General features: G+C 42.6%; 1 pseudogene across 1 annotated transcript in view; it reads left to right on the top strand.

Moving 5' to 3' along the window:
• Window positions 1–19117, top strand: part of LOC311125251 — a 48098-nt pseudogene that overhangs the window by 14374 nt on the left and 14607 nt on the right. Inside the window, exons 3-9 of the transcript in view lie at window positions 118–223; window positions 698–1217; window positions 8772–9111; window positions 16890–17021; window positions 17645–17670; window positions 18009–18286; window positions 18959–19045. The product of the transcript in view is annotated as an uncharacterized misc_RNA (transcript). The remainder of the gene's footprint in view (window positions 1–117; window positions 224–697; window positions 1218–8771; window positions 9112–16889; window positions 17022–17644; window positions 17671–18008; window positions 18287–18958; window positions 19046–19117) is intronic.

Here is a 19117-nt window from a genome sequence, read left to right as displayed (position 1 = left end):
TGATTTTTTTAAATCTAATTTAACCAAAAATCCACTGATGTTCAAATACAACATTGATGTTTCTGAAAATATAAATTACCTAAGCAAATATTATTTATCCCAATTGTCCAATTGTAGGTCTGTCCTGGCAGGATGACATCACCCAGTACATTGTTGCCAAAGAGCTGAGCAGAGTTCCTCACACCCCACGGTCCTCAAAGGCCTCCTTCTCCTCCTCCTCCTCCTCCTCCTCCTCCTCCTCCTCCTCCTCCTCCTTCTCACAGTAAGGATTCTAATAGATTTTAGAGAATCTAAAGTTGACCTTTAGGCCTTCTCCCAGCTGGTCTATCCAGTCTTATCTTGCCACTGTGTAGCTGTAAATTGTTGTTTTTTTCCAAGGCCTCCTCCTCCTCCCAGTAACGATGCTTACAGCAACTAAAGGTGGATTTAGACCAGTGGGCCTTTTCTCTAGACTATCCAATTCTCTAGACTATTGTCTTCTGTGTCTTATAGCCTCTGTGTAGTTGTAGACGGAAGCAGCGCTATGCTCAGGGCCCATATTCACACTCGGAGTGCCCCATGTCCGTATAATATTTTATTAACTGACCTATGACCTATGACCTATAACGCAAAGCTGATCCTATATCAGCACAGCTCTTTGTTGAATGACTCTCCCTGATCTGCTAAACTCTCCCCCTTGGCGTGTCCTCTCTACCAGACCCAAGCAGAGCTCCTCCAATCAGGGAGGATACGCCAGCAGCTCCTCCAATCAGGGAGGATACCCCAGCAGCTCCTCCAATCAGGGAGGATACCCCAGCAGCTCCTCCAATCAGGGAGGATACCCCAGCAGCTCCTCCAATCAGGGAGGATACCCCAGCAGCTCCTCCAATCAGGGAGGATACCCCAGCAGCTCCTCCAATCAGGGAGGATATCCCAGCAGCTCCTCCAATCAGGGAGGATATCCCAGCAGCTCCTCCAATCAGGGAGGATATCCCAGCAGCTCCTCCAATCAGGGAGGATATCCCAGCAGCTCCTCCAATCAGGGAGGATATCCCAGCAGCTCCTCCAATCAGGGAGGATATCCCAGCAGCTCCTCCAATCAGGGAGGATATCCCAGCAGCTCCTCCAAGTCGGGGGCCAGTCAAGCTGACCGTTACCAGGACTACATGATAGTAGACCATCCCCAGTCCCCCCTACGCATGCGGACGTCTCCCATGGACCCTTATACCTACCAACAGGTACTGTAGGCTACCGCCATACACGTTAACACAGACACTCAGACACACACAGCAAACTTGATATTGTAAAGATATAATGTGTTCCCTTTCAGTAAACTCAGCTATGGGGAGTTTGCGCGCTAGCGCCCTCTACTGAAGAACAATAGAATAACACTGTGTCTCACTGGAAGCCCCGCCTTCCACAGGTGATTCATACCTTCAATTCTTCCGCACTTCACCTCGACCTAAACAAAACGATTCACGCATTTCTTTTTTTTTAAACTAACATTGGAACACAAAATGTATCAGGGCTTTACTCCAACTTAACTGCCCCACTTAAGGATGGCATGCCTCATCATTCTGGATGTTATGTGTTAAAGTTTTGGTAACTATACTGAACGGAAATATAAACGCAACATGTAAAGTGTTTGTCCCATGTTTCATGAGCTGAAATAAAAGATCCCAGAAATGTTCCATACGCACAAAGCTTATTTGCCTCAAATTCTGTGCACAAATCTGTTTACGTCCCTGTTAGTGAGCATTTCGCCTTTGCCAAGATAATCCATCCACCTGACAGGTGTGGCATATCAAGAAACTGATTAAACAGCATGATCATTACACAGGTGCACCTTGTGCTGGGGACAATAAAAGGCCACTCTAAAATGTACAGTTTTGTCACAACACAATGCCAAAGATGTCTCAAGTTTTGAGGGAGCGTGCAATTGGCATGATGACTACAGGAATGTCCACCAGAGCTGTTGCCAGATAATTTTATTTTCATTTCTATACCAACTTCGTTTTAGAGAATTTGGCAGTACGTCCAACCGGCCTCACAACCGCAGACCACGTGTAACCATGCCAGCCCAGGACCTCCACATCTGGCTTCTTCACCTGCGGGATCGTCTGAGACCAGCTACCTGGACAGCTGATTAAACTGTGGGTTTGCAAAACCAAATAATTTCTGTACAAACTGTCAGAAACCGTCTCAGGGAAGTTCATCAGCGTGCTCGTCGTCCTCACCATGGTCTTGACCTGACTGCAGTTCGTGGTCGTAACCAACTTTTTCAGTGGGCAAATGCTCACCTTCGAGAAGTGTGCTCTTCACTGATTCCCCCTTCTGATAACCAGGTGGCGAATCGCATCTCTGCATGTCTGGCAGACATATCAGTATGGATGACGGATCACCACCTCAAGCTGAACCCTGGCAAGACGGAGCTGCTCTTCCTCCCGGGGAAGGACTGCCCGTTCCATGATCTCGCCATCACGGTTGACAACTCCGCTGTGTCCTCCTCCCAGAGTGCGAAGAGCCTAGGCGTGACCCTGGACAACACCCTGTCGTTCTCCGCCAACATCAAGGCGGTGACCCGCTCCTGCAGGTTCATGCTCTACAACATTCGGAGAGTACGACCCTGCCTTACACAGGAAGCGGCACAGGTCCTAATCCAGGCACTTGTCATCTCCCGTCTGGACTACTGCAACTCGCTGTTGGCTGGCCTCCCTGCCTGTGCCATTAAACCCCTACAACTCATCCAGAATGCCGCAGCCCGTCTGGTGTTCAACCTTCCCAAGTTCTCTCACGTCACCCCCCCCCTCCGCACACTCCACTGGCTTCCAGTTGAAGCTCGCATCCGCTACAAGACCATGGTGCTTGCCTATGGAGCAGTGAGGGGAACGGCACCTCTGTACCTTCGGGCTCTGATCAGTCCCTACACCCAAACGAGGGCATTGCGTTCATCCACCTCTGGCCTGCTGGCTCCCCTTCCTCTGCGGAAGCATAGTTCCCGCTCAGCCCAGTCAAAACTGTTCGCTGATCTGGCACCCCAATGGTGGAACAATCTCCCTCACGACGCCAGGACAGCGGAGTCACTCACCACCTTCCGGAGGCATTTGAAACCCCACCTCTTTAAGGAATACCTGGGATAGGATAAAGTAATCCTTCTACCCCCCCCCCCAAAATTGTAAAGTGGTTATCCCACTGGCTATAGGGTGAACGCACCAATTGGTGAGTCGCTCTGGATAAGAGCGTCTGCTAAATGACGTAAATGTGCCCTTGAGCAAGGCACCTAACCCTAATTGCTCCTGTAAGTCGCTCTGGATAAGAGCGTCTGCTAAATGACTAAAATGTAATGTAAATGTAATCCCGTACCAGGCAGATGGCAGACAGCATGTATGGCGTCGTGTGGGTGAGCGGTTTGCTGATGTGAACATTGTGAATAGAGTGCCCCATGGTGGCGGTGGGGTTATGGTATGGGCAGGCATAAGCTACGGACAACGAACACAATTTAATTTTATCAATGGCAATTTGAATGCACAGAGATACCGTGACGAGATCCTGAGGCCCATTGTCGTGCCATTCATCCGCCACCATCACCTAATGTTTCAGCATGATAATACACAGCCCCATGTCGCAAGGATCTGTACAAAATTCCTGGAAACTGAAAATGTCCCAGTTCTTCCATGGCCTGCCTACTCACCAGACATGACACCCATTGAGCATGTTTGGGATGCTCTGGATCGACGTGTACGACAGCATGTTCCAGTTCCCGCCAATATCCAGCAACTTCACACAGCAATTAAAGAGGAGTGCAACAACATTCCACAGGCCACAATCAACAGCCTAATCAACTCTATGTGAAGGAGATGTGTCGCACTGCATGAGGAAAATGGTGGTCACACCAGATACTGACAGGTTTTCTGATCCAGGCCCCTACTTTTTTTTTTAATGTATTTGTGACCAACAGATGCATATCTATATACCCAGTCATGTGAAATCCATAGATTAGGACCTAATTATTTTATTTCAATTGACTGATTTCCTGGGCCAGTAATCAAAAGGTTGCTGGTTCGAATCCCCAACTTGACTAAGTGAGCAATCTGGTGATGTACCTTTGTCCAAGGCACTTAACCCTAATTGCTCCTGTAAGTTTTCTGGATAAGAGCGTCTGCTAAATGACTAATATGTAAATGTTGTATATAAAACACTGATAGACAAGGACAGTTGCACACATTAACAAAACAACTACTAAATAATAATACAAACAATACAACTAAGAAGAATGTGTCCATGAGATGTTGTTAGATATTTTTTTAAAGCTCATTTTGCTGTTTGTTTGAGTAATTGGAGATGGAAGGGAGTTCCATGCGATCATGGCTCTGTATACAACTGTGCGTTGTCGTGAATTAGTTTTGGACTTGGGGACTGTGAAGAGACCCCTGGTGGCATGTCTTGTCGGGTATGTATGGGTGTCTGAGCTGAATGTTATTTGATTATGGCAAAAATCTGGATTTTTCATTACAGTAATGCTTCTCATAAAAACTAGAAGAGAAGCAGTTAATCTCTCGTCAACCCTCAAACAGGAAAGACTGGAATGCATGTTGTTAGTTCTGTATGTGCAGAAGCATGCAGGTAAGGGCAGCTGCAGCTCTGCTAGGTCTTTCTTTGCTGCACTTGACCATATTACCGAACAGTAATCAGGATGGGACAAGTCATACAACTTTGTCAGTATGACTTGACCATGATAATGGACCATCCAATGTTATACCTAGGAGTTTAGCTTAATAAAATTGCTCAATGGTCACACCCTTGATTCATAACTCCAGTTTAAGGTCTTAGAGAATGTTTTGAACCAAATACAATGTTTTTAGTTGTAGATGTTTTTAAGACCAGTTTATTATTAATCCCCCATTCTGATACTGACTGGAACTCCTTATTTAGCATTATATCACTGGGTTTGGGTGCTGACACAGCTCATATACATAATGTATATATACTATATATAATAGTGGAGTCTTTTTGTTAAGACATGTAGCTAGCTAGCTAAACAATGAACAATAATCCCAACTCATGACGGTACTAGCCTGCATGAATCTGCAGGTAGCTAACCAACCAGGCTCAATGCTAGCTAGCTAACATTAGGCTATAACTAGCAAAGCAAATGGCTCTGAGATACGAATAATATTAATACACAGATCATACACTTAACGTTAGCTAGTTAGCCAGCCAGCTGACGTTAGCTAGCTAGCTAACAGTACGTTTTAACTTGCAATGAAAACGACTTTCTGACAAAATTAGAAACTTATAATATCTGAAAATGTAGATAGACACTAACCCGTATACATGGATGAACGCTTCACCCTCTCTGTCATGGTTGCCATGGTTGCCCTTAGTTTGAAGATGTAATCTGGAGACAGGTGTTTTATACAACATTTTTTATTTTTTATTGTAAAACAAACAAGAAATAAGACAAAAAAAACAGAAAACTTGAGCGTGCATCACCACCCCCAAAGTCAATTCTTTGTAGAGCCACCTTTTGCAGCAATTACAGCAGCAAGTCTCTTGGGGTATGTCTCTATAAGCTTGGCACATCTAGCCACTGGGATTTTTGCCCATTCTTCAAGGCAAAACTACTTCAGCTCCTTCAAGTTGGATGGGTTCCGCTGGTGTACAGCAATCTTTAAGTCATACCACAGATTCTCAGTTGGATTGAGGTCTGGGCTTTGACTAGGCCATTCCAAGACATTTAAATGTTTCCCCTTAAAGCACTTGAGTGTTGCTTTAGCAGTATGCTTAAGGTCATTGTCCTGCTGGAAGGTGAACCTTTGTCCCAGTCTCAAATCTCTGGAAGACTGAAACAAGAATTTCCCTGAATTTAGCGCCATCCATCATTCCTTCAATTCTGACCAGTTTCCCAGTCCCTGCCGATTAAAAACATCCCCACAGCATGATGCTGCCACCACCATTCTTCACTGTGGGGATGATGTTCTCGGGGTGATGAGAGGTGTTGGGTTTGTGCCAGACATAGCGTTTCACTTAATGGCCAAAAAGCTAAATTTTTTGTCTCATCTGAACAGAGTACCTTCTTCCATATGTTTGGGGAGTCTCCCACATGGCTTAAGTAATTGCTTTTTTCTGGCCACTCTTCCGTAATGCCCAGCTCTGTGGAGTGAACAGCTTAAAGTGGTCCTATGGACAGATACTCCAATCTCCGCTGTGGAGCTTTGCAGTTCCTTCAGGGTTATCTTTGGTCTCTTTGTTGCCTCTCTGATTAATGCCCTACTTGCCTGGTCCATGAGTTTTGATGGGCGGCCCTCTCTTGGCAGGTTTGTTGTGGTGCCATATTCTTTCAGTTTTTTTATAATGGATTTAATGGTGCTCCGTAGGATGTTCGAAGTTTCTGATATTTTTTTATAACCCAACCCTGATCTGTACTTCTCCACAACTTTGTCCTTGACCTGTTTGGAGAGCTCCTTGGTCTTCATGGTGCCGCTTGCATGGTGGTGCCCCTTGCTTAGTGGTGTTGCAGACTCTGGGGCCTTTCAGAACAGGTGTATATATACTGAGATCATGTGACAGATCATGTGACACTTAGATTGCACACAGGTGGACTTTATTTAACTAATTTTGTGATTTCTGAAGGTAATTGGTTGCACCAGATCTTATTTAGGGGCTTCATAGCAAAGGGGGTGAATCCATATGCACGCGCTACATTTCCGTTATTTATTTTTTTGAAACAAGTACTTTTTTTCATTTCACTTCACCAATTTGGACTATTTTGTGTATGTCCATTACATTTAATCCAAATAAAAATCCATTTAAATTACAGGTTGTAATGTAACAAAATAGGAAAATACGCCAAGGGGGATGAATACTTTTGCAAGGCATTGTAGGCCTAGCTTCCTGGAACGGATCACGTCATATTATCCATTTATTTCAACCAATTATCAGTCATCTTAGTCAGTTTAGTACACGTTGAGTTCCCTTCTCTAGATGCATGCTGAAAGTCAGTAGTTAATTTGATCTCTGAAAAAAAGAGCATTGTATTTGGTCAAACACAATTCTCTCCATCAGTTTACTAAGAAGAGGCAGCAAACTGATTGGGCGGCTGTTAGAGCCAGCAAAGGGTGTTTTATTATTTTTAGGCAGTGGAATAACTTTAGCTTCCTGTGGACACACTCCTTTAGGCTTTGGTTAAAGATATAGCAAATAGTGGTGGCAACACAGTCTGCTCCCATTCTCAATAGTTTCCCATCTAGGTTGTCTATACCTGGTGGCTTATCATTATGGATGGATAACAATAGTTTTTCCACCTCTTCCACAATAAATTCACCAAATTCAAAACAATCCTTCTCTTTCATTATTATATATTTTATTTTAAATATATGATGGTTCACTCTTCAATATTGTCATTCCACTTCTGAGTTTTTTCACTTTGCTAGTGAAATAGTCATTGAAATTATTGACAATATGGAAAAGTTTTGTAATAAATGACCCATCAACTTCAATGAATGATGGAGATGAATTGGGGTTTCTGCCCATGATATCATTTAAGGTACTCAAGTATTTTTTCAATTGTGTTTCATGTCATTTATCGTGGTTTAGTAATATAGTTTCTTTTTTTTTGTTAAGTTTAGTCACAAAAATGTCTCAATTGACCATCTGTCAACCAATCAGCTGAGCAGCCTTTTGCATAATTTTCTTTGAACCATAACATGTTTCAGTTCATCATCAATCCAGAGGGCTCCAACAGTTCTCACAGTTAGTTTCTAACAGGTGCAACAATTGGCTTGAATACTTTTACAAATACTTACAGTGCTGCATCTGGATTCACTGTCATTAATGGTGCAGAGCCATACACTCTCAGTTCCCATTGGCTGTAGTAATCGCACCAACTGTTGTCACCTTCTCACCAAGCTGCTTGGCGATGATCTTGTAGTCCATTCCAGCCTTGTGTAGGTCTACAATCTTGTCCCTGACATCCTTGGAGAGCTCTTTGGTCTTGGCCATGGTGGAGAGTTTGGAATCTGATTGATTGATTGCTTCTGTGGACAGGTGTCTTTTATACAGGTAACAAGCTGAGATTAGGAGCACTCCCTTTAAGAGTGTGCTCCTAATCTCAGCTCGTTACCTGTATAAATGACACCTGGGAGCCAGAAATCTTTCTGATTGAGAGGGGTCAAATACTTATTTCCCTCATTAAAATGCAAATCATTTATAACATTTTTTTTTTCTGGATTTTGTTGTTGTTATTCTGTCTCTCACTGTTTAAATAAACCTACCATTAAAATTATAGACTGATCATGCCTTTGTCAGTGGGCAAACGTACAAAATCAGCAAGGGATCAAATAATTTTTTCCCTCACTGTACATGATTCCATATGTGTTATTTCATAGTTTTGATGTCTTCACTATTATTCTACAATGTAGAAAATAGTAAAAATAAAGAAAAACCCTGGTAGGTGTGTCCAAACTTTGGACTGGTACTGTATGTAATCTTGGTTTAAACTCCGCTGTCTGTATTCTGTCTCTAAACGTTGTCTATCACTAGCAGCACCATATCACCAAGTAACATTCAGAGAATGTGTAAATATACTTGGTGAAGGTTTAGTGTATGAAATCACTCACACTCACACACACACACACACACATAAACACACACTCACACACGCACGCACACACACAGACACACAAACAAACAAGCACGGATGGACGCACACACACACACACACACACACACACACACACACACTTGTCCTCGTCCGTAAACCATGAGTTTTTTCCTCTCTCTGTGTATTACAGGAAGATGTGGAGCGCAACCTCCACCAGGGAGGAGGAGTCTACTCAGGGCTCCGCCCCTCCTCCTCCAGGTACCAACAGGCCAAACAGAGAGAGAGAGACCGTCAGCTGCTGCAGGACGTCGTCTCCCTCTATCTGTCCTCTTCGCCTGCACAGCCCTTGTTCCGCCACCGGGGGGCAGCAGCCTCACCCTACTACGAGGAACCAGAGCTGCCTCTGGACTTTGTGGAGGACTACAGTCTGACGGAGCAGGCTACGACTAGAGCCAGACAACAGCAGCAGATACAGAAGCAACAGCAGAAGCTTCCACAGCAGGACTACAGCTCTCTGGCTGGGCTGGATGGTGAGTTAGTGGAACTGCTATAGGCTACGAAGTGCATGCTGGGAGAAGCACAGAGCAAAGTTATATTTCTAAGATAGCTGCTGGGATGGTGTAAATAAAACTGGGCTGCATTACACACTGCAATGGATATTCCCACCCTGAGCCACCGCCTGCTCTGCTCTTGCTGATCAAAAAAGTGTTTGTGTGCTGCTTGACCAATGGCTGTGCTGTGTAGGCCTACGGTGGCAGTTCAGGAGGAGAGTCAATGGCTTCTTCCGAAAATAGTTTTTGATTAGGCCTCGTCCAAATAATGCACTCTCTTGCTCGCAATCTATCCTATAGCCTATGATCTGTTCAGTTTGACAAGGAGCGCGCTAAGATGAGAAGGAGGACTGGAGGTCAACTTTCATAGTTTGATACTAATACACTGCTCAAAAAAATAAAGGGAACACTTAAACAACACAATGTAACTCCAAGTCAATCACACTTCTGTGAAATCAAACTGTCCACTTAGGAAGCAACACTGATTGACAATACATTTCACATGCTGTTGTGCAAATGGAATAGTCAACAGGTGGAAATTATAGGCAATTAGCAAGACACCCCCAATAAAGGACTGATTTTGCAGGTGGTGACCACAGACCACTTCTCAGTTCCTATGCTTCCTAGCTGATGTTTTGGTCACTTTTGAATGCTGGTGGTGCTTTCATTCTAGTGGTAGCATGAGACGGAGTCTACAACCCACACAAGTGGCTCAGGTAGTGCAGCTCATCCAGGATGGCACATCAATGCGAGCTGTGGCAAGAAGGTTTGCTGTGTCTGTCAGCGTAGTGTCCAGAGCATGGAGGCGCTACCAGGAGACAGGCCAGTACATCAGGAGACGTGGAGGAGGCCGTAGGAGGGCAACAACCCAGCAGCAGGACCGCTACCTCCGCCTTTGTGCAAGGAGGAGCAGGAGGAGCACTGCCAGAGCCCTGCAAAATGACCTCCAGCAGGCCACAAATGTGCATGTGTCTGCTCAAACGGTCAGAAACAGACTCCATGAGGGTGGTATGAGGGCCCGACGTCCACAGGTGGGGGTTGATAGTTTGATACTACTAGAATTGATTTGAATTATAACAATATGTTTCTTGCCCATAATGTTTTTATCAGAGTTATTGACCTCACAATAAGCCAGATTCGAGTAATTTACATTGTGGTGCTCAAACTTGAAGCAGCAGTCGCGGCACAATCAATCGGAAATGGGCAGCTCATGGTGCTGGAAGTAGGCATAATTCATTTCAACCGTCTTCATTTTAATTAGACTTTACTAACAACAAGAGGGCTTTGTGTTGGAGTCTATTTCTTCCTATTTAAGAAATAAGAGGTAGGCCTTCCTGTTTGACAGAAGAAATTAGGCTATAGGATGCTATATCCATAGATTTGTTGGTCAATTCCTCCACCCACCAAGGAAATAAATAAATATAATATAATATATAAATAATAAATAAAAAAGGGCTGTTAAGTTAAAACCAGGACTTGAATTGAGGGGGTATGAGGGGATATGAGGGGGTATGAGGGGATATGAGGGGGTATGAGGGGGTATGAGGGGGTATGAGGGGATATGAGGGGGTATTAGGGGATATGAGGGGGTATAAGGGGATATGAGGGGGTATGCCACAGGCCTACTTTTTATTAAAGAAAATGGAGGAAAAAAGTTTGCAAATAAATTCATAAAAAATCCTACAATGTGATTTTCTGGATTTTCTTTTCTCAATTTGTCTGTCATAGTTGACGTGTACCTATGATGAAAATTACAGGCCTCTCTCATCTTTTTAAGTGGGAGAACTTGCACAATTGGTGGCTGACTAAATACTTTTTTTCTCCACTGTATAAAGTGATCTGTAACAGCGCTTTGGTCCGCGATGCTTTATGCTACAAACAAGCTGTAAAATCCCGGGGAAAGACGTGACTCCGATATCATTGTTTAGTTTCTTTCATATTCAGATGCTGAGCTACAACCTTCTACAGCCGAGGAGACAAACAATGGACTTTGCTTGGGAAGTAATCTAATTCTGTCACTATCAATTGATTAAGCTATTCACTTTCTGTATAATAGAAGATGTTTAAACCCAGACAGCTTTTAGGGAACCACTTGTGACCCTCTCTCGTTGGGTTAAGCCATGGAAGAAGAGTAGCCAGCAGTTAAATCTTACATTTTGTCTGCGTCGGTAGGCCTACTGTCTGGGGTGGAAAGGTAGGCCTAACTTTTGAAAGTACCATGCTCAGATTCCTAAAGATGTAATTATTTGCAAACAGGGACAGTCTCGTAAGACACACTGATTTGGCATTGGAGAAATATGATAAGATGAATGTGCCCTCTAAGCTCATCACTAAGCTAAGGATCCTGGGACTAAACACCTCCCTCTGCAACTGGATCCTGGACTTCCTGACGGGCCGCCCCCAGGTGGTAAGGGTAGGTAACAACACATCTGCCACACTGATCCTCAACACGGGGGCCCCTCAGGGGTGCGTGCTCAGTCCCCTCCTGTACTCTCTGTTCACCCATGACTGCATGGCCAGGCACGACTCCAACACCATCATTAAGTTTGCCGACGACACAACAGTGGTAGGCCTGATCACCGACAACGATGAGACAGCCTATAGGGAGGAGGTCAGAGATCTGGCCGTGTGGTGCCAGGACAACAACCTCTCCCTCAACGTGACCAAGACAAAGGAGATGATTGTGGACTACAGGAAAAAAAAGAGGACTGAGCACGCCCCCATTCTCATCGACGGGGCTGTAGTGGAACAGGTTGAGAGCTTCAAGTTCCTTGGTGTCCACATCACCAACAAACTATCATGGTCCAAACACACCAAGACAGTCGTGAAGAGGGCACGACAAAGCCTATTCCCCCTCAGGAGACTAAAAAGATTTGGCATGGGTCCTCAGATCCTCAAAAAATTCTACAGCTGCACCATCGAGAGCATCCTGACTGGTTGCATCACCGCCTGGTATGGCAACTGCTTGGCCTCTGACCGCAAGGCACTACAGAGGGTGGTGCGTACAGCCCAGTACATCACTGGGGCAAAGCTCCCTGCCATCCAGGACCTCTATACCAGGCGGTGTCAGAGGAAGGCCCTCAAAATTGTCAAAGACTCCAGCCACCCTAGTCATAGACTGTTCTCTCTGCTACCGCACGGCAAGCGGTACTGGAGTGCCAAGTCTAGGTCCAAAAGACTTCTCAACAGCTTCTACCCCCAAGCCATAAGACTCCTGAACAGCTAATCAGCTACCCGGAATATTTGCACTGCCCCCCCACCCCATCCTTTTTACGCTGCTGCTACTCTGTTAAGTATTTATGCATAGTCACTTTAACTCTACCCACATGTACATATTACCTCAACTACCTCAACTAGCCGGTGCCCCCGCACATTGACTATGCAACGGTACCCCCCTGTATATATAGCCTCCCTACTGTCACTTTATTTTACTGTATATATAGCCTCCCTACTGTCACTTTATTTTACTTCTGCTCTTTTTTTCTCAACACTTTTTTGTTGTTGTTTTATTCTTACTTTTTTTGTTTAAAATAAATGCACTGTTGGTTAAGGGCTGTAAGTAAGCATTTCACTGTAATGTCTGCACCTGTTGTATTCGGCGCATGTGACCAATAAAATTTGATTTGATTTGATTTGAACACATAGGCCTATCTCTCTGTCCATTCTTAGCTTTGTCAGATAAACACACAGGCCTCTCTCTCTGTCCATTCTTAGCTTTGTCAGATAAACACATAGGACCATCTCTATGATTCTGCTAATATGTAAAATGACGTAGAATTGCCTGAAATTTTTATAAAAGTGAGTATTACATTGTTATTGATTATTGCATTGTTGAGTTTTGAGTTTGCAAGAAAGGCATTTCACTGTACTTGTGCATGTGACATTAAAACTTGAAACTAAAAGGCAATTATTTCCTCAGACTCGCAAATACAATGATAGATTCATGCAATGCTTTTACTATAAAGGAGATCTTTCCACCCCATCCCTTGTCCACGTTGGTCTGTGAACCCACAACCTTCTGGCCTCAGCCCTGTCTATCAAAATTCCTGCGTTGTCATCTAATGCTGACAGGACGAAGAACAGTTTTTAAAACGGCATATCTAAAGGCTCTGGTCTGTCCTAGGCGTGAGGGTAAACTGTAAGGCTGTTCTCTGCTATCCACTTTGTGATTTAATTATTATTCTTGGTGTAGCGGAGGGTCACTTGTTCTTTTTCAAGCGTTCAGGGAGGGTTTAGGTCAAATATATTTTGCAGAAGTGAGGGGCATCCATTTTCATTTCAGAGAGGTCCTATTTTCTCTATGTATCCTTTATTATAAATAATGTTGGAATTAGACCAAGGATGTTTCTAAAGGAAATAGCAATGGAGAACTTCATCAAATGTCTCCGCATGTGTTGGCAGTATGTTTTAAACTTTTACAGTTAAAATTGGCTGTATCTAACAGTTTCTGAAAGAAAGAAAAAATATTGCAAATTGTTGTGGACCTTTAATCAGATCGTTTGAATTCAATAATGTCTTGCGTTTACTTTTTCCTGAACCTAAATATGTTCCACTGCCCGCGAATTCTGAAACATTGTCTAGTATGTAAATGTAAATGTAGTATGTCTACTCAGTATTAATTTTTTGAACTACAGGCCTACTTACAGTGGTAGCCTACACAGGTCAAAGCAAACAGCCTCGTCTCATAGACTAGATGTAACATAGGAAGCATAAATCCGGAACACTTCACACATTATGCTACGTTACGTTTGCTATGGTTACATAATAAGACAGATGGTCACTTAAGGAAAAAACGAAAGCAGGGTGGTTGATCTGGCTGAGTGTATAATGTGAACATCTAGCAACCCGAAGGTTGCAAGTTCGAATCTCGTCATGGACAACTTTAGCACTTTAGCTAATTAGCTACTTTTCAACCAGTTACTACTTTTGTAGCTATACTGAACACAAATATAAATGCAACATGCAACAATTTCAAAGATTTTACTGAGTTACAGTTCATATAAAGAAAACTTTGCTTATGCATGGTATAAAGTTTTGCGGGGAACTAAGAACATTCTCGCTTGAAGTTCAGTTTTGATAAATGCCAGCTTTTGCATGCATGTTTTGGGGTAATATTTTGTATGTACGCAACTTTTATAAATCCGGCCCCTGTTGAACTCATGTCTCTGTAGACTCCATACTGATCAGTGTCGGGGGAAAGCTACTCTGAAAAATATAGTTAACCAAGCTACCAATTACATCCCACTGGAAGAAGTTAAGCTAGACTAAAGCCACCCTTAAGAAAAATATAGTTTTACATAACTAAAGTTACTCTGAAAAAAGTAGTTACACTACATCCAAACTACTTCGTGAAATATTATCATATCTATGTATATATAGCCTCCCTACTGTCACTTTATTTTACTGTATATATAGCCTCCCTACTGTCACTTTATTTTACTTCTGCTCTTTTTTTCTCAACACTTTTTTGTTGTTGTTTTATTCTTACTTTTTTTGTTTAAAATAAATGCACTGTTGGTTAAGGGCTGTAAGTAAGCATTTCACTGTAATGTCTGCACCTGTTGTATTCGGCGCATGTGACCAATAAAATTTGATTTGATTTGATTTGAACACATAGGCCTATCTCTCTGTCCATTCTTAGCTTTGTCAGATAAACACACAGGCCTCTCTCTCTGTCCATTCTTAGCTTTGTCAGATGAACACATAGGACCATCTCTATGATTCTGCTAATATGTAAAATGACGTAGAATTGCCTGAAATTTTTATAAAAGTGAGTATTACATTGTTATTGATTATTGCATTGTTGAGTTTTGAGTTTGCAAGAAAGGCATTTCACTGTACTTGTGCATGTGACATTAAAACTTGAAACTAAAAGGCAATTCTTTCCTCAGAGTCGCAAATACAATGATAGATTCATGCAATGCTTTTACTATAAAGGAGATCTTTCCACCCCATCCCTTGTCCACGTTGGTCTGTGAACCCACAACCTTCTGGCCTCAGCCCTGTCTATCAAAATTCCTGCGTTGTCATCTAATGCTGACAGGACGAAGAACAGTTTTTAAAACGGCATATCTAAAGGCTCTGGTCTGTCCTAGGCGTGAGGGTAAACTGTAAGGCTGTTCTCTGCTATCCACTTTGTGATTTAATTATTATTCTTGGTGTAGCGGAGGGTCACTTGTTCTTTTTCAAGCGTTCAGGGAGGGTTTAGGTCAAATATATTTTGCAGAAGTGAGGGGCATCCATTTTCATTTCAGAGAGGTCCTATTTTCTCTATGTATCCTTTATTATAAATAATGTTGGAATTAGACCAAGGATGTTTCTAAAGGAAATAGCAATGGAGAACTTCATCAAATGTCTCCGCATGTGTTGGCAGTATGTTTTAAACTTTTACAGTTAAAATTGGCTGTATCTAACAGTTTCTGAAAGAAAGAAAAAATATTGCAAATTGTTGTGGACCTTTAATCAGATCGTTTGAATTCAATAATGTCTTGCGTTTACTTTTTCCTGAACCTAAATATGTTCCACTGCCCGCGAATTCTGAAACATTGTCTAGTATGTAAATGTAAATGTAGTATGTCTACTCAGTATTAATTTTTTGAACTACAGGCCTACTTACAGTGGTAGCCTACACAGGTCAAAGCAAACAGCCTCGTCTCATAGACTAGATGTAACATAGGAAGCATAAATCCGGAACACTTCACACATTATGCTACGTTACGTTTGCTATGGTTACATAATAAGACAGATGGTCACTTAAGGAAAAAACGAAAGCAGGGTGGTTGATCTGGCTGAGTGTATAATGTGAACATCTAGCAACCCGAAGGTTGCAAGTTCGAATCTCGTCATGGACAACTTTAGCACTTTAGCTAATTAGCTACTTTTCAACCAGTTACTACTTTTGTAGCTATACTGAACACAAATATAAATGCAACATGCAACAATTTCAAAGATTTTACTGAGTTACAGTTCATATAAAGAAAACTTTGCTTATGCATGGTATAAAGTTTTGCGGGGAACTAAGAACATTCTCGCTTGAAGTTCAGTTTTGATAAATGCCAGCTTTTGCATGCATGTTTTGGGGTAATATTTTGTATGTACGCAACTTTTATAAATCCGGCCCCTGTTGAACTCATGTCTCTGTAGACTCCATACTGATCAGTGTCGGGGGAAAGCTACTCTGAAAAATATAGTTAACCAAGCTACCAATTACATCCCACTGGAAGAAGTTAAGCTAGACTAAAGCCACCCTTAAGAAAAATATAGTTTTACATAACTAAAGTTACTCTGAAAAAAGTAGTTACACTACATCCAAACTACTTCGTGAAATATTATCATATCTAAATATGAAATATTATAGACTACAATTTGCAAGAACAGATCACTCTGGAGTCAGATCTTAACGGAATGTGTTTTTTTAGCCTATTAAACACAAAAACTATATTTGAAGTGAGAATTAGGTCAGTCTGATACCAAAAAAGAAAGACAATGATTTCCTGCTTTACTTTATGTTCTCTTTTTTGTTGTTGTTGCTAAATAAGTAAATAAAATAAATAAGTAGTTAACTACACCACTACATGACAAAAAAATAAATAAATGAACTACTGAAAACACTACCAAGATTTGAATTGAATTGAACTACCACCAAGCTACAGCAAAATGTAATTCAATTACTAGTTCAACTACATATAGTTCACTACTGAATATTACCCCAAAACATGCACTGCTGATACTGACATAGTCTCTCCTGTCCTGTGTAGAGTTGATCCTGCAGCGTATGACGGAGATCCTGGAGAGGTACGGCGTTGACCCAAGAGACCTGACCCCCCAGCAGCTCTACAGACTTGCTGTTGCGCTGCAGCTGATGCAGGCAGAGGACCAGGACATCATAGGTACGACTTACAACACATTATAGTCATCGAATAAATGATACAGATATCCTTATGTTTTTTTGCCTCCCAGTCTCTCCTTTTCATTGGATTTACAGTATATGCAACCTGGTCTAAGAGCATTTCGTATTATTATTCTGTGTGTAAGTCACTGCATTTAGTCTGATATGTTATGTTTAATATGGTATGTATTAATTTGTGGATGTCCATCACCCATTTCATATGGTATGTTACTAATTACAATTCGTATTATATGTTATGAATTTGCAAAATGTACAATATGTTATGAATTTGCAAAACGTTTGATATGCTACAAATTCTAGCTAGGTGGCTAACGTTAACTAGCTTGCTAAGCTAGGCTAGGGGTCAGGAGTTAGGATTAAGGGTTAAGGTTAGGGTTAGGGTTAGGGGAAGTCACCCAAGTCATGGACTGTTCTCTCTGCTACCGCACGGCAAGCGGTACCGGCGCGCCAAGTCTAGGTCCAAAAGGCTCCTTAACAGCTTCTACCCCCAAGCCATAAGACTGCTGAACAATTCATCAAATGGCCACCCGGACTATTTACATTGACCCTATACTCCATCTGCCTTGCTAAAACATCTTTGTAATGCTCTCTCTTGTTTTTCAGATCCACTTACCAATGATCTAAAGGAGGTATGTTAAGATCAGATAGGAGTATACGGTACATAAGAACATCAAATGTGATATGGTCCTCTGTAGCTCAGCTGGTAGAGCACGGCGCTTGTAACGCCAAGGTAGTGGGTTCGATCCCCGGGACCACCCATACACAAAAATGTATGCACACATGACTGTAAGTCGCTTTGGATAAAAGCGTCTGCTAAATGCCTTATTATTATATGATAATAACATGTTGTTTACTGTAACATAATGACCATATAACCATTATCGTCATGTGTGTCCTCCTCCCCTTGCTCCTCCCCTCTTCTTCCTCCATTTCTTCTTCTTCCTCCTCTTCCTCCTCATCTACACAGATGCAGCAGGTTCTTAAAAGCAGTGACACAGTGTCCAACAAGGCAGATAAAGCTCCCGTCCTTGTCCCCCCTCCCTCCTCTGCCCCAGGGCCCAAGGTGGCCCCTGCTGCCACTAGTCCCCCCCTCACAGCACCTCTAGGGGGCAGCGTGACAGCCGAGGGCCCCTCTGTGGATGTGGAAGGGAAGGTGAAAACCTCCTATGTCCCAGCGGGGCTACCGGCTGCTGAGACAGGAAGTGCAGCCAGGGAGGAGTATGGATACATCGTCACTAACCAGAGGTCAGTCCTAGTAACGTACTGTGTGGATCTCTAGTTTTACCTCTCGTAGTCCCTAATACTGGCTAGACTGTGACCTCCTGTTACAAATGGATATGACTTACATTAAATGTATGTATGCCTGAGTCCCTGATATCATCAGCTCTTCAATGCCGGAGGCAAGGTTTTATGCTAGACTCTAAGGTCATATGCTATGATGTTGAGTCTAGACTAAGGTCATATGCTATGATGTTGAGTCTAGACTCTAAAGGTCATATGCTATGATGTTGAGTCTAGACTCTAAAGGTCATATGCTATGATGTTGAGTCTAGTCTCTAAGGTCATATGCTATGATGTTGAGTCTAGACTAAGGTCATATGCTATGATGTTGAGTCTAGACTCTAAAGGTCATATGCTATGATGTTGAGTCTCTAAAGGTCATATGTTATGATGTTGAGTCTAGTCTCTAAAGGTCATATGTTATGATGTTGAGTCTAGTCTCTAAGGTCATATGCTATGATGTTGAGTCTAGTCTCTAAGGTCATATGCTATGATGTTGAATCTAGACTCTAAGGTCATATGCTATGATGTTGAATCTAGACTCTAAAGGTCATATGCTATGATGTTGAATCTAGACTCTAAAGGTCATATGCATGTTGATGAATGTAAGTGTGTGTTGTTGTTGTTGTTCTCTAGTCCTCTCAGTCTGTATGATGGGGTGAAACTACTGGATCTACTGGCAGAGAGAATCCACCTGACTACCAGAAGCTTCATCAACATCAGGTACTGCACTGCTGTGTGTCTGTGTGTGATAATGAGTGTGGTGTGTATTTGTGTGTACGCATGTGTGTGTAA

Source organism: Coregonus lavaretus (assembly GCF_964263955.1).
Source record: "Coregonus lavaretus genome assembly, contig: HAP1_SCAFFOLD_4423, whole genome shotgun sequence".
In the NCBI taxonomy this organism is placed as follows: Eukaryota; Metazoa; Chordata; class Actinopteri; order Salmoniformes; family Salmonidae; genus Coregonus; species Coregonus lavaretus.
The sequence above is the reverse complement of the archived record's forward strand: the minus strand, read 5'-3'. Positions and strand labels throughout refer to the sequence as shown.